This window comes from Corvus hawaiiensis, chromosome 16 (genome assembly GCF_020740725.1).
Source record: "Corvus hawaiiensis isolate bCorHaw1 chromosome 16, bCorHaw1.pri.cur, whole genome shotgun sequence".
NCBI lineage: Eukaryota > Metazoa > Chordata > Aves > Passeriformes > Corvidae > Corvus > Corvus hawaiiensis.
The window spans coordinates 6,756,026-6,770,443 of NC_063228.1; the positions used below are offsets into that span (position 1 = coordinate 6,756,026).

General features: G+C 55.4%; 1 protein-coding gene across 3 annotated transcripts in view; it reads left to right on the top strand.

The window, feature by feature from the left end:
- The first annotated feature begins 4,293 nt into the window (after positions 1–4,293).
- The window catches only part of RAI1 (retinoic acid induced 1), a 74,699-nt gene continuing 64,574 nt past the window's right edge, over positions 4,294–14,418 (top strand). For all 3 annotated transcript variants that reach the window (XM_048320357.1, XM_048320353.1, XM_048320354.1), the window contains exon 1: positions 4,294–4,394. The gene's annotated coding sequence lies outside the window, so the exon portion shown is untranslated. The remainder of the gene's footprint in view (positions 4,395–14,418) is intronic.

A 14,418-nucleotide genomic window follows, 5' to 3' on the forward strand; every position in this document is an offset into this window, starting at 1 on the left:
CTTTATCCCATGAACTGCATCGCTCCTGCCACCTGCCCCTGCCAAAACAGTCCATGTGCTACTGCTGGGAGCTGGAGAGATGGATAGATGGAGCAAGGGAGGGAGGGAGGGAGAGATGGATGGATGGATGGATGGATGGATGGATGGATGGATGGATGGATGGATGGATGGATATACTGGAGGGGGACACTTTGGACAAGGGCCTGGAATGACAGGACAAGGGGGAATGGCTTCACGCTCCCAGGGGGTAGGATTAGATGGGATATTGGGAAGAAATTCCTCCCTGTGAGGGTGCTGAGGTCCTGGCACAGGTTGCCCAGAGAAGCTGTGACTGCCCCATCCCTGGAAGTGTCCAAGGCCAGGTTGGACAAGGCTCAGAGCAACCTGGTTAAGTGGAAGGTGTCCCAGCCCATGGCAGGGGGTGGAACTGGATGGGCTTTAAGGTGCCTTCCAACCCAAACCATTCTAGGATTCAATGATTCCATTAATGGATAGAGAGAGGGAGGAAGGGATGATCTCTCATGTCTGGAGTTGCCCTGTGCTGATGCATTTAGCAAAGCAGCCACCACCTCTTTGGCCCTTGTGGATTGGGAACCCAAAGGGAAGCCCCTCTCCTCCACTCCCAAGTCCCCAAGAGGGCTGAACCCTTGCCCTTACTGCAAAGGGAACAGCTGCACATCCTGGTGTCACACCAGCCATGCCACCTGGCCCAGGATGTGCTGCAAGAGCAAGTGCAAGGGCAGGGACTGGTACTGAGCAGCTGGGAGGGCCGAGGTGCTGCTGACAGCATCAGTCCAGGTTGCCAGAGGGGGGTTTGGAAGGCACTGCCATCTTAGGAACGCTCTCCCCACACCTTTCCCGTAATGATCAAGCCACACCGCTCTATTTAATTAATGTTTCTCAGTGGCCCAGCCTTCAGCTACTAAAATAAGTAAATAAAATAAAACAGAGGTTTCTTCTTCTTTTTTTTTTTTTTTTTTTTTTTTAATAATGGGAAACTCCAAAGCTCGTAAAGTTGGACCCGTGTCCTGGTGTTAAGTGACAGCAGGGGATCGCTCCTTGCATCGGGCACAGACCCAAAGCACTTAAAAGCAAGGGCAGGAATGGGTAATGCAGGTCTGCCATCCCCTTACCCAGCCAAGAGAAACGCAGTGTCCGTGACACAGATCAGCACCCCTTCATATTTCATCTCAACACAATGCCCTTATCTTTGACCCAAAATAAAAATTATTCCTTGCTCAGCGATCTCAAAATACAAAATTATCTACGTGTGCACTAATGCCACATATCAATCAACTTCAAATGCAAATCCCCGCAGCGTTTAGCCCTAATTTTACCATAAAAGGATGGGTCCACGCCAAGCACCTCGCTCAACATTATTCTAGGGAACGGCAGCTTCCATCAGCAAATCTTCTCCTGGTCATTGACAAATACTTGGATCCTCAGCTTTTCCTAATGGAAACAATCTGGCCAGTTCCTGGGAAAGGACAAAGCATGGAAGGAGAGCAGCACATTCTCTTCTCTCCCCCTTCTTCCAGCCTCCCTCCTTAAAAACCTCTTCGGATCTGGAAGCTGGTGCGGAGATGGGTGCTGGGGGAAGGAGAGCAGAGCTGGATGGGAGCAGCCAGACAAACCTCTCTGCTCTCTGGGCAAGGGCAGTGGGAGGACCAGCATCATCAGCCACACTGGGGAGAGCCTGCACCCCTTCCCTGCTGACAGCAATACTGCTCAAGGGGAAGCCTGTTTGCCAGGATGTGCGGTGGGTAATTAGGGATTTGCAAGGCTGGGCACACTCTGCAAGCCTTTTTCTTCCTTTTTACAGCAATGAGAGAGCGTTGGTGGGGAAAGGCGCTGTGCAGGCGACAGGAAAACACCAGGGAACACTTGAAGGAATGTCAAAGTGCAGATCAAACCCAGCCTGTATTAAATGTCTTTCCAGGTTGCTGCAAGGCTGGTGGGGTGCGGGTGGAACAGGCAGACAGCAGAGCTACTGCAGGGCCACAACAAATACCAATAAGAGCTCTGGAAAGGCTGAAAAGCTCTGAAAGCATGTGTCGTGCTCCAGCTGCAAGGAGCAGGAGAGCCCTCTCAAGGGGGTTGTTCCACTGGGGCTGTCCCACCACCGTAATCAGTGACCCCTCCACCAGACACAGTGTCTAATGAATTCCCACCCTTATCCACTTCAGCAGATCCTGGGTCCCACTCAGTCTGGGATCAGTCGCGGCAATGCTGGGAGCGTGGCACGCAACGGGTCCATCCAAATTTCCGCCCCACATCCTCGAGGAACAATGGCCTGTGTGTCCCTCGGAGGCCCCTCCTGCCACACGCGGCCGCAGCCGCCCTCCAAACACTCTCCCTCTTGTTCGCTTTGGCCGGGAAGCGGCGGAGCAGCAGGTATTTCCTGCCATCGGCTGCCATCCCCGCCTGGCCAGCCCCAGGGGGGACGTGCTGCTCCATCTCTCATCCCTGGGATCCCCAAGGGACCTGCCACCCCTCGGGGACAAACAGGGACCCGCAGCGGTTGCTGTCCCTCGGCAAGCAGGTGGCCCTGCTCCAAAGGGACACCAGCAGCTCCACACACACCCCCGCTGTGCACATCCTGCTGGAAAAGATTTCCCTTCTGCTGTTCCAAGTCCCAGCTAAAATGAGGCTCAAAAACGTGCAAAACGCTGGTTTTGCCTCGTTTCCTTTGTGTGTTTCAGTGTGTTCTGCAAACAGGGCACTTCCTCAGAGCTCCGCTTTGGCTCTCACGTTCGGGAATAAGAGAGAGGCTTTTATTTTAATAGGAAAACAGGATTATAAATTAGCAGTCAAGCTGTGAAGGCACAGAATCTTCCTCTTAAAATATCTGCACATGTCGCCTTGGCCAAAGCTGGGTGTCAGCACTGAGGACACAAGTATGGAGGGGTCCTGGGTGCCACCCTCTTGGTGCACAGCAGGTGCTGGTGGCTGGTGGCACATCCAAGACGCTCATGAATAATCAGCTGCCACCACCCAGCAGCGAGGGCTTACACCGGATACCTGATGGAGAGGAAAATCCCAGGCAAACATCAGGCAGCGCTGCTGGCTGCAGCCAATTTTCCTCACTTAATATGTTTCCTGCACTCATCTCCCTCCCTGACCTCGGCTCCTCCTTGGAGCACGTTCAGCCCCAGACGCACCGCTGAGCACAGCCAGGGCCAGCGGGACCGCTGCCATTTCGTCCCTCCCCTCTGCTCCCTGGCCAGGGCTCCTGTCACACTGCTGCAGACCCCAGCTTCCCCCTGAAGGTCCCCAGGCTGCCCAGGGCAGGGTAAGCAGGCAGTGATGAACACCTCGTGGGGTGATGGTGCTCTGTGCAGCCGTGGAATGCTTGGAGAGCAGGGGGTGGAAAAGCTACATCCATCCTTTGTGAAAGATGCATGTCCCAGACTCCGATCCAGATGAAGATCTGAATCCAGCTCCAAAGGCAAGTCCAGATGTGGATCCAAATTCAGCTCCAAATGCAAATCCAGATGTGGATCAGAATCCAGTTCCAAATCCTGATCTAAATCCAGACACAGACCCAAGTGCACACCCACACGTGATGCAGTCCTGATCTAAATGTGAATACAACCCGAGAGACAGCCCGAGCTCCAAACCCGGACCTGAGCCCTGACCCCAAGGTCCAGTGTGTGTCTGCAGGGACCTCACCCTGCCCAGTGCCAGCACTCGGTGGATGCTGCCCTGTGGGAAGCCCTGCAGGATGCCCTGCACCCAGCACCGGTGTCACCCTCCAGTGCCCAGCACCAGCACCCGGCAGGTGCTACCCGGGGGGTTCCCTGCACGCAGCACTGGTGTCACTCTCCCGCGAACGGTCCCCGGTGCCCAGTGCCAGCACACCATTGTGCCCGGTGTCCAACACCAATGCCACCCCAGTGCCCAGTCCACACTGCCCAGGAGCTGCCATACAGTTCCCGCTGCTGGCATCCAGCACCCTCTGCCCTGTGTGGAGCACCCCGGTGCTCGGCGTGCCGTGCCCAGCGCCTGCCACGGTGCCCGTTTGCCGCGCCCCGGTACCCGGTGTGCCACGTCCCGATGCCCGCCGTGCCATGCCCAGCTCCCGCCCCGCTGCCCCCGGTGTGCGCAGCGCCCGCCACCGCCCCCGCCGCCGCTCCCGGTGCCACCGGCGGCGCTGCCGGCAGGTGTCGCCGCGGTCGCGGGCAGGCGGCGGGCGCGCGTGCACTTCCGACGGCGCTCGGTCATGCCCCCGCCGTCCCTCCCCTCGCTCCCGGCGCCGCGCGGGGCTCCCGCCCGCTGACACCGCCGAGGCGGCTCGCACGGCGCGGGAGAGCGGCGCGGCCGCCCGGGCATGGCCGCCGGGGCCGCCCCCGCCCAGCGCCGCCGCTGAGAGGCAGCGGGGCTCGGCCCGCCAGGTAAGGAGGGCTCCGGACGCGGCTCGGGGGGGGGACCGGGCGGGCCGCCGAGCCCGGGGAGGGCCCGGGGAGGGCCGCGGGTGATAGGAGCCGGCGGGGGGAGCGAGGGGAGCGGAGGGGCCGGGCGAGCGGGGCGCTGCCGGAGGTGGGGGGGGGCCCTGCCCGCCGCCCCGTTACTCCCCCGGGGCTTCGCGTCGCAGCTGCGGCTGCAACCGCGGCTCCCGCCGGGCCTGCTGCGCTCCTGCTGCCGCTGGAGCGGCGGTGGCACCGCGAATCCGCCGCCACATCCCCTTCCCTTCCCTTCCTTTCCCTTCCTTTCCCTTCCTTTCCCTTCCTTTCCCTTCCTTTCCCTTCCTTTCCCTTCCCTTCCGCCCGCGCTCCCACCGCACCGCACTCGCATTTCCAACCCTAGCCCGTTCCGGTCCCTCCAGCTCCCCCAAACCCGCCTCGATCCCCCCAAAACGGGAGCCTGTCCCTGGCTCGGTGACGTCACGGAGGGGCTCCCCGGCCCCCCCGGTCCCGCGGGTGCGGGTGGCCGCGGTGCTCCCGGCTGGCGGTGCCGAAATGCCGAGCGGGGACATGGTGCATCTTGGATAGATAGCCCTGAGCCCCTCCTGTGCCCTTCTGCTGCAGCTGTGAAATTCCATTTAAATTCCTCTTGTGTGTGTGTGTGTGTGTGTGTGTCCCCATTCCCACTCTCCCTGGAAATGTGCAGCTGGAGCAGCACCTTGGGCATGATGGTGGGATCCCAATGGAGGTGGTGAGCTGCCCAGGGGTCGGCATCCCGAGGGCTCTCCGGCCGGTGGAAGCGTCGTGGCTGACGTTGCAGACCTGCCAGAGGTTCTCACTGACGTCAGAGTGGGATGCTGTTGGGGTGCATGTTTGTTCCCCACTGTCTTTGATGGAGAGTGATGCCATCCCTTAGATGTGAGCAGATTTTGGCTTGCTGAAAGCTCTTGTGGCCACTGATCCCTGCCCGCTTTCCCTTTGGCTGCTAGCAGTGCCCGTGTTGGCTGCCCTCAGGTGACCTCCCATAGTGATGGTGTGGAGGAACAAACCCAACAGTTGGGGTTTTGCATGGGAGAGTGCTCCTAGGGCCCTGTGCCAGCTGAGGGAGGGCATCGCTGGTGGTGCCAGCACCTTCCAAGGGCTCTCCCAGCTCAGGTCCTGTTGCCCCAGCTCCTGGGCATCTCTGGAGCCTGATGGTGCACAAGTGGTTCCCTGCTGAGTGCCGGGACTTTGTGGAGCACTCCTACCCCACAGCCACCTTTCCCAGGGTGGCAGGGTGTGTGCCCCAGGTGGGTGAGCTGCGCCGTGGTGGCTGTGTGGATGTGGGTGCTGTCACCTGTGTGCTGGTGACAGAGGGTGGGGGGACCCGCGGCGAGCGAGGCGCAGGTTGGCTGTGCGTGGTGCCCGCCAGTGCTGAGGCTGTGTCTCCTGGTGACTGTCACTGCCTGATGAAAATGGACCTCGAGCTGCTGGGGGATGGAGTGGAGAAAGATAGGAAGAAGCTAAGTGAGATGGAGAAAAGGACATGTTCCCCCCGAGTGCTCTTCCCTCCCCGTTCCCCCGTGGGATTGAGGTGTGCCTCGAGGCGTGGTGAGAGCGATGACGGTGAGGGGTTCAGTGTGGGTCTGTGCATGGGGCTGGGGGCACCCACACCCTGAGCAGCAGCTCTGCAGCCCGGGCTGGGAGCTGTGTGAAGTTCAAGGCAGGAAGTGAGAAATAAAAAGAAAAAAAAAAAAGCCACGGCTGGTAGAAACCACCAGGGAGATTTAGGGAAGCGGCAGTGCTGTGCTGTGGAGCCCAGAAGAAGTGTGTATCCTTGTCTGATGAGGAGCTGCCCGTGCCAGGGACCGCAGACCCACCTCTCTTCTCCCGGCTCTGTCTCCGCTGCAAGCCCCAGGGAACAATTGCATACAGAGTGCTTCGTTTCAGAGCCGCCACAGTCATTTCAGAGACCTTTTAGGCAGGAAAAGTGCTCTGTAGCGTGTAATTTGAAGGCTCTGCTCTGAACCTTCACTGTCGCTCTGCTAAATGATCCTCTGCTCTTCCAAACCTTTGCTGCCTGGAAACCAGCAGCAGTGACCTGGTTCCTGGCCCCGCTGGGTCCCTGATCTCCCTTCAGCTCCGTGCTAAGGTGAGGGGAGTTGCAGGTTGCAAGGAGCAGCCCGGGGTGGTTCTCTGCCTTGCACGGGGCCTCTCAGATGTCAGAGTCCTGGGAGATTTCAGCCAGTCTTAATCATCTCTCACGTCTGCCTGAGCTGCAGAGGTTGTCAGAGCGCACTAAGGATTTTCCAGCCTGGAGGGTCGAGTCCTGTGAGGGCTCTGCAGGAAAATCTAGGGACTCCAACTGATTTTCCCCTGAAACGGGGGAGGTGCAGAATTCTTTTCTGTAGCATCCCTCAGGCTTGGCAGCTCACGGCGGGGAAGGACCGTTCATTCTGCCATCAGAGGAAATGGCACAACTTAGGTTTAACTGATAGAGCCATGCCACAGCCTCACTGGGGGCACCGGAGGTGAGCCTGGAGGTGCTCGACCATGAGTTAGCCAGGGAGTGTGATATCACCCTGGGGTTTCCTTGTCTTTCATCTCCTGCCCGTCCTTGTTAGCTGCCCTACAACTTCTGTCTGCTGGAGGCACACCTGCAGGAGCAGAGCGAGCTGTGCGTTTCCTCTCGCCGGGGGTGCTGCCTGCCCTGCCAGATGCAGGCAGGGCTCCGAGTTCCTGGCAGCCAGGGCATGCAGGCAGCCTAGCAGGGGGGTGCAGGAAAAGGGTACAGGATGGGGAGAAGGAGAAACATTTCGATAGGAAAGGTTTAGCTGTCACCTCTTGGCCTGGTCTGGTCCTGTGCTGGGTTGGCACAGTGCAGGCACCTGTGTGTCTTCTCTTGCCTCGTGTGGCTTCGCTCTGCTTTGGATTCGCTCTGTTTTGGATTTGCTCCTGGTTCCTGCTGAGGCAGGAGAGTCCCAGTGATGGTGGATTTATGCACGTCACCAAATCAGACACGCGGCCAAGGCAGGAGGCACCGTCTTGAGTCTGTCCTAGCAGGCTGCATCAGCTGTGCCAGGCGTGCACCTGGGTCTAAACTGCTCTTAAATCCTGATGGTGCTGGGGACCCCGCCCTGTCCCCAGGCGATTGCTGCCACTCACTGATGACAAGACTTCCACTTGGCTTCTGCTGCTCGCATCCTATCCCCCCGCAGAAGGTCATGGCAGCAGGGCACACGGCAGAGGAAAGGCAGTTTCCCTTTCCTTTCTTCACCTCTCAGAGGGATACTCCACAGCTACAGTCCTTTCAAAGAGCAGGCAGGATGCATCCCGGCTGAGGTGGAGCAGGCAGACCCGTGTATTGTCCTGCCACCATCCTGTCCCACTGCCTGCTCGAAAGCACGCTCAAAATCCACCTGCTCGGAATTGTGTGGATTTGGGATTTCCCCCAGGACGACTGGTCCAGCTGCTTGAGGCCGGCAACAGTGAAGCTTTCACCTGGTATGGAGGAGGAGGAGGAGGTGGGAGGCAGGTGCAGGTGCTGGGGTTCCAGCATCACATCCGAGCACAAGGAGCTGGCTCCAAGAAGCAATCACCACCTGCGCCCACCAGCACCCAGCTGGCAAAAACTACACATCCCAGCAAGCAGAGGGCCACCATCAGCCCTGTAAGATGGAGAGTGGCTTCCTGGGACTGGCAGTCACCCCTGATTCCCCTGTGGGAGGTTGGGATCGCTGTGGGAATGTCGCTTCACCGCGGGAAGGTGGCAGCTTGGTTTGTGCTTTGGTTGCACGGCCTAGTTTTGAGAGCTGGAATATGCTCAAAGCTGGGCTTTCTGAGTTGCTTTTTTTGGTTTTGTTTTGTTTTAAATGACAGCATTTCCCCTTTAAATTTACATCTCTAGCTGGGGAACACAGAGCCTGGTGAGAGAGGGAGTGTGAGACTTTTATAAAAAGAACGAGTCGGGTTTTATTATCCCTTTGAGACGAGCAGGGAAAATCTATACTGAAGGCATGAAATAGCAATAAAAATGGACTTTTTGCCAAAGCAAAATTAATTGAGTGAATCTCAGTCCTCAAGCCTGAGCTCTGAGAGGCTTATGAGTTGGATATGAACCACGCTGCCCCCTTCCAGGCTCTCATCCCCCAAGGAGGGGAGGCAAATCCTCCCTCTGGTCCTTGGTGTGCGATGTGATCAGCACATGGGAGCAAAGTACTTGTGCTTGGGATACAGCGAGGTTGAGGATGCCTCCAGCCCTGACAGTCCCTGGGGCAAGGACTTTCTCCAGGTCCTTTGGCTTGGGGATGCTGGCGGTCATTCAGAGGTCATCACTCCAGCATTTCCATCACTGTGAGTCACGGCATCCCATCTGGACTGTGGATTTGGGGAGTTCAACAAGAAAGAAGAGGAGGACAGGACACAGGCTCCTTGAACCCACTGTAGAAGCCAGGAGAGGATCCTGCTGCCTTACCCTGGCCTGGGCTTGCTCTTATTGACCGTTTTCCTCCTTCATCTCTGCATCCTGCTCCTGCCACACTCTGGGGTCTGCCTCTCCAAGGTGCTTTCTGGGCAAATCCTTTGCAAAAAAGGAAACCCCCTCCTGGGTTTTGTTCTTCTCAGCGTCACATGCAGTGGCACCGGCTCTGCTCTCCCTATTTTTGGGGGGAAGGTGGCAGGAGGAGCCGCTGGACAGAGCAGCAGGGGAAAAGCAGATTCTTTTCAGCAGATGGTGCAAAGAGGATGAAGCTGTGTAAACCTCCTGAGTCCACTGGAGAGATGGAGATTAAATAGTGAGAGGGCCGAAAGGCAGCTCCAGGCGGGAGAAGGAAGGAGAAAAAAGGAAAATGGGGGTGGAAATGGGATTGGAGAATGGAGCTGGGGAGAGGAGCGTTGGTTTGAACAGGCATTCCTCTCCCACTTGATGTCTCCCCTCCAAATCGGAGGACCTAGATTCAGTGCCATAAAAATATAGCCCTTTTCAATCCCTTATCTTGCAGGAGCAGAAACAATTGGCCTGCAAAGAAGGAGAAAACAATCTGTTTGACTGACAAACAAAACCACATTTCTGCACAAAAGGAGGAGGAGGAAGAGACAGCTGTCTGGCTGCTGCTTCGGCTTTTTTCCTTTCCCCTCCCTCTCCTGTCCCCTCGCTGACGGTGTCAGAGCAGAGCCTCTACCCTTGCCAGCAAAACACCTGCCGTTCTGACTGGCTGAGTTCAATGTCAGGCTCCTGCAGCAAATGTCATTGTCCTCCCTGCTGTCCCCAGCCACGGTGGAGATGCACCAGCCCTGCCATGATACCCTCCTGGGGATGGTGCAGGCAAAGGTGGCACCCTGAGGTCACTGGGGCAGAGCCCAGCTGTTGGGAGAGGAGCTCTTTGAGTACCAGGGACAGAAACTGATGCCCAAGAGAGGGACCAGGGCCAGCAGCTCATGGCAGCTGAACTGGGGACAGAGGGGACACAGGAGATCCCTTGTCTGGGGACCTTGGGAAGTTCAGCCAGGTTGTGGGTGATGCTGATATCCCAACATCCATGGAGCACACGAGTGCTGCAACTGGAGATGCTGCTGGAGACCCTCTCCAGAGCCAGCCCTGTGCCTCAGTTTCCCTGTCTGCAAGGTTAGCAAGATAACACGCAGATGCTGTAAGAGAGCTGGGACATAGAAGTGCCCTGTGCACCTAAAGTCATTATCCCAACAAATCATTATCCCTAAAAATTCATTACAGCAACCACCGTACCAGCAAAATTGGTGCTGGGGGGAATCCATCAGACAGGCAGGAGCAGAGCCCATGGGAATCTCAGTTCTTCATCTCTCTGGAACAAACTCCTCACTTGGAGGATTTTTTGAAAAAGAAACTGATTTTCCCCATGCAATTCCCTGACCAGGAGCAGCAGCAGTTTCCTGCCTGGAACAGTTTTCCGAGAGGACTCTGCTCTGTGGGGACATGTGAAGCAAACACCCACGCTCTGAAAACAGCCAAATGCAATAAATACCCAGTGCCTGAACCTGGAAAAGCAGAGGCTGGAACAGGGCAATCTCTGCAGGGGCTGGTAGTGCTGCCACAGAGGGAATCAACAGTAAATAAAGGGGCACAAGAAGCAAACACTGAAGCCCCCAGGACACTCTTTTGATGCAGTTGCTGGTGACCTACTAGAATCCACTGGAAAGATGATCCTGCACTGGTGGGTGGTTCACTTTTTCCTTCTTCTATTTTTTGAGGAGCTGTTTCACTCTGCAGCCAAGTAGCAAAATAACATGTAAGAAATCAGAGATTCCAGGTGAGTTAATAACAAATAATGAGTCTCTCAGTTCCTGAGTGGTTCTCTGGTTGCCGCAGTCCAGGCGTATAACAACCCGGCTTTCCTGAGCATCCTCAGCCAGGCTTGTTGAAATGCTGGTACAGATTGATAGAAACATCCTGAATTCAAGGGAGTTTAAGAGATCCAGCCTCTACTTTCTTAGATTGCCATAACAGAAGCTTTGGGGAATATTTGACCTGAAACATTGGAAGAGTTTGATTTATTTTTAATTCCTGCACCTAAAATGCAGCGTTTTCTGCATTTTTCTTTCCTCTTTCATTTCAAAGGAGGAGAGGAAGTATCACTGCACGCGTCAAACTCTAGGAAGGAGAAGATACGAAAAATGACTGGACTACTTTTTACAACTTTGACACTTGACTTTCTTCCCCAGAAGGGGAAGATGCATTGTCAGCCTGTCTTGTGATCAGGCCTGTATCCTTTTGTTACCCTGATAAATGTCAGCTGACTAGGCTGGGATGTAAAAAAGCTCCATCTCTACCAGACCTTTGCTGCTCTTCCTCACTCAGTATTCAGGCAAGGAAGGGCCCAGCATCTCCCCACCTGAGTGGTGCTTGCAGACTTTGCCTGGCCCCATCTCTTCCATGCCCTGCTGTGGTCCCCCAAGGTCCTCCAGCACCTTTTCTCCTTTTCCTGCTTCTGTCCCCCAAATTCTCTCTGCCTTCTCCCTTCAGATCCTTCCTCCCATCTGGACCCTACAGGCACTGGTGAGGTTTTGGCTTCCATGCTCAGTGCTGGTAGGTGAAATGCAAAGCTCGTGCTGTGATGAAGTAAATCTAACAAAGACCATTCAGGTTTTAGCAGATTCCTGCTTCTCTGGTCCTGCATGCTCTGATCATGGCGATGGGAGCAGCTCTCAGCGTGAGGCCAGAGTTTGGCTCAGCTCAGCACCTGAAGGGAGGTGGCAGAGGCAGAGTGGGTTCTGCTGGAGCCCCATCTCTCAGCTTCAGACTCTGGGTATACGTGGATTCTCACAGTCCCTGGCTGTTGGGACGATATTTCCCATGGCAGAGCCAGCATTTGGTGATGCAGCATCCACCCCTGTTTGATCCAGACCTACCTGGAACCTCTCCTTTCCCTGGGCATCTCCCACCCCTTCCACCAGCCACAATCACACAGAAGCTTGTCCTTGATGTTCCTCTGTGGTTGTGCCTCTTGGGATTTGGCCAGCGTGTGTCAGGGCTCTGTGCCTCTTCCTCTCCAGCTGCTCTCCACTCGGCTGCGTCACCTGGAGCATCCCTTCCTCCTGTCCGGGGCTGCTTTGACCATCCTGCTTCCCGAGTTATTTCACCCTGATTTTACTAGGTCATGGGCGTGTGGGTCCTCTACTTGGCCGTGGTGGCACAGCCTCTTTGATTAGGTGGATCTCCAAGCATGACTTCCATCTGTCCGTCAGTCGCTGTTGCTAATTCCTGCAGCATTTACTGCCAGGCAGGGGCCTTGGTCATTTGGAAAAGTCACTGGTGGTGGCAGGACTGCGATAAATGATCTATTCCACACGTTTCACCTCTTTTCTGTTCGCAAATTGTTGGTGATTTTTTTGTAGTTGCATTAAGGATTCCAAGTGACTGCGATTTCCCCCATCGTATTCATTATTCAAAATTGTTCTCCAGATAATTTCTGCAAATAATTCGCGGTCTTTGCTCTTTTGTGAATACTCAGTCTCAAGAATGAGAGTCGTTTTAATTGGGATCTTACATCACATGATAGGTTTTGGCTTCCCGATTGGGCAGGCTTAATTTTTAGACTTGAGGTTTGGGGAGAGAAACTGTTGCAATTAAGCATTTGAAATTCACTTTCTTCCAATATCTTTAGTTGCTGCTTAAAATTAACAGAAATTAACAGTCTGTCTCACTTTTTTTTTTTTCCTTCATCTTCCTGGCCAAAAATCCCTGCCGGTAACTTGTTGGCACGAAACACTTGGAGAATATAAACAAAAAGGTGGCACCAAAACAGCTAAATTTAACATATCTAAAAACTGGAGTGATGATTCACGGTGGTTTGTTGTGTATTATTCACCTCACTCTGGTAAAAATAATGATCAAAATAATTTAGAAACATAAAAAGTCACATAGCAAGGGGACATTTATAGCACTAGGTTTCATAAAATCTTCCATCAGCTGCTCTCTGTGTGCCTGAGAAACATCCTGTGGGCTGGCTGGTGTGTTGTACCCTGGCCCTCAGTGCTCCAACCCCGTGCTGAGGCTGCTGCCAGCTCGGTGGAGGTGGAGAAAAGGAAGGTTCAACCATTCTGGCATCCCACACTGCCTTGATCTGCACCCTCAGCAGGCAAGACTCCAGTTGCCTCACACGGGGCTCGACTCCAGGCAGAGGGTGACCGTAAGTGACTTGCCCAAGGTCACCCTCCAGCTCCGTGGTTCAGCTGGAAATAGCTCCAAGGTCTCCTGATCCCCCCAGCAGCCCCCTCACTGCCAGGCGAGACGGAAAGGTGCAGAGTTCACGTGTCTTCTCTAACCGACAGCCTGGCTCCTGCCACCTCACCTAAAACCTCAAACCTCCTTGGCTCTGCTTTCTGCCCCCCCCGCCATCGGGCTGAGTCAATACGGCTCCCCCAGCCCCCCTGAACAGCCCGGGCTCCCATGGCGTATTTATGCCTCCGAAGTGCAGCGTTGTGCCGGCGTTCCCGTTCGTGCGGCACCCGCACAGCCCGGCTGCTCGCTTCCACCAGCTGCTGCTGCCGATTTCCCTTAAAAATAAAACCCCACTAAAGGTACAGCAGGGACACCTTAAATGCAGAGCCGTGGCGTGCAGTTAATCATATCCTCTTAACGGGTTTATTCGCTCATTAAATATTTAAGACTCGTTTCTCTTTATCAATAGTGTGGAGGCGTGCAGGCCCCGGTGCAAAGATTTATGCACACAATAGGATCGGTGCATTTAGATTTGTTTGAAGGGATCTGAGAGCCATTTAAAACTCGACCGAGGGGGACGGTTGCTGCTGCTGCTGTTTTCCTCCAGTGAGGTTTCTGCCTTTTCTGCCTCCTGACTGCAGCTGGGAGGTGGCAGGATTTGAGGCTGGGGGGCACAGACTGATGGCTGCCTCATGGTAGCCCCATAGTTCCTTTTGAAATAGCTGTGCCCCCTTTTTGAGGGATGCTGAGGTCTTGGAGAGGACATGTTTGGCTTGACTGTCTTGTAGGGATGAGGATGGTCCGTGGAAAATGCGGTGTGTGGAGAGCTGGTGAGCGTGTTTGTGGAAGTGGTGTTTTGATCCCTGCTTCCCACCGCTGTCTGTGGGAAGAGCTTTGCTGTTGCGGCTCAGATGTGAATTCCAGCTCGTCTGGCGCCGTTCGGGAGCCCTCATGCAGGTGCAACATCTGTTGTTCTTCTGTTATTACCTGGGCTCTGCTCTTCACACAGGTGTAAGAGCAGTGGTGGCCTTTTTGGTTCATAGGATGGGGAGGGACAAAACCCATGCCATCATCCTACCTCATCCTCCCCATCATCTGCCTGTCTGCCCACCGCAGCTCGCCAGCCCAGACCTCCATCCAGCGCACCTTCTTCCAGTACCCACCATTTCCCACCTTCCTCATGCCTGGTCCCTGGTCCCTACGTGGGGTTTTGTGGCTTCCAGCTGCTGCCAGATGTGTCACTCAACCTGGGTGCAGGGAAGCAGTTCCTCCCACTGGTATGCACCCCACTGATGTGTGTACACCTGTTCCCTGAGCTCCGAGGGCTCTGGGGTGTGATGT